We start from the raw sequence: 1,030 nt of genomic DNA on the forward strand, positions 1-1,030 counted from the left end.
GGCTCTAGGCGCATGGGCTTCAGTAGTTGTGGCACATGGGCTCAGTAGTTGTGGCTCGTGGGCTCTAGAGCACAGGCTCAGTAGTTGTGGCACATGGGCTTAGTTGCTCCGCGGCACGTGGGATCTTCGCAGACCAGGGTTTGAACTCGTGTCCTCTGCATTGACAGACAGATTCTCAACCACTGCACCACGAGGGAAGTCCCTGGGATTTTTTTTTAATTAATTAATTTAGTTAGTTTGTTATTTGGCTGTGTTGGGTCTTCACTGCTGCATGTGGGCTTTCTCTAGTTGCAGTGAGCAGGGGCTACTCTTTGTTTTGGTGCGTGGGCTTCTCATTTTGGTGGCTTCTCTTGTTGCGGAGCACGGGCTCTAGGTGTGTGGGCTTCAGTAGTTGTGGCTCGCAGGCTCCAGAGGGCTTAGTTGCTCCACGGCATGTGGGATCTTCCCGGACCAGCTCTCGAACCCGTGTCCCCTGCATTGGCAGGCAGATTCTTAACCACTGTGCCACCGGGGACGTCCCAGTACCATACTGTTTTGATGACTGTATCTTTGTAGTATAATCTGAAGTCAGGGAGTGTGATTCTTCCAGCTCTGTTCTTTTTTCTCAAGATTGTTTTGGCTGTTTGGGTTTTTTATGTTTCCATACAAATTTTAAAATTATTTGTTCCAGTTCTGTGAAAAATGCCACTGGTATTTTGATAAGGATAGTATTGAATCTGTAGATAGCCTTGGGTAGTATGGTCATTTTTAACAATATTAATTCTTCCAATCCAAGAACATGGTATATCTTACCATCAGTTTGTGTCGTCTTCAATTTATTTCATCAGTGTCTTCTAGTTTTCTGAGTACAGGTCTTCTACCTCCTTAGGTAGGTTTATTCCTAGATATTTTATTCTTGATGCAATGGTAAGTGGGATTGTTTTCTTAATTTCTCTTTCTGATAGTTCATTGTTACTCTTTAGAAATGCAGCAGATTTCTGTATATTAATTTTGCATCCTGCAACTTTACTGAATTCATTGATGAGATTTA

The sequence above is a fragment of the Physeter macrocephalus genome, chromosome 12, assembly GCF_002837175.3.
Source record: "Physeter macrocephalus isolate SW-GA chromosome 12, ASM283717v5, whole genome shotgun sequence".
Lineage (NCBI taxonomy): Eukaryota > Metazoa > Chordata > Mammalia > Artiodactyla > Physeteridae > Physeter > Physeter macrocephalus.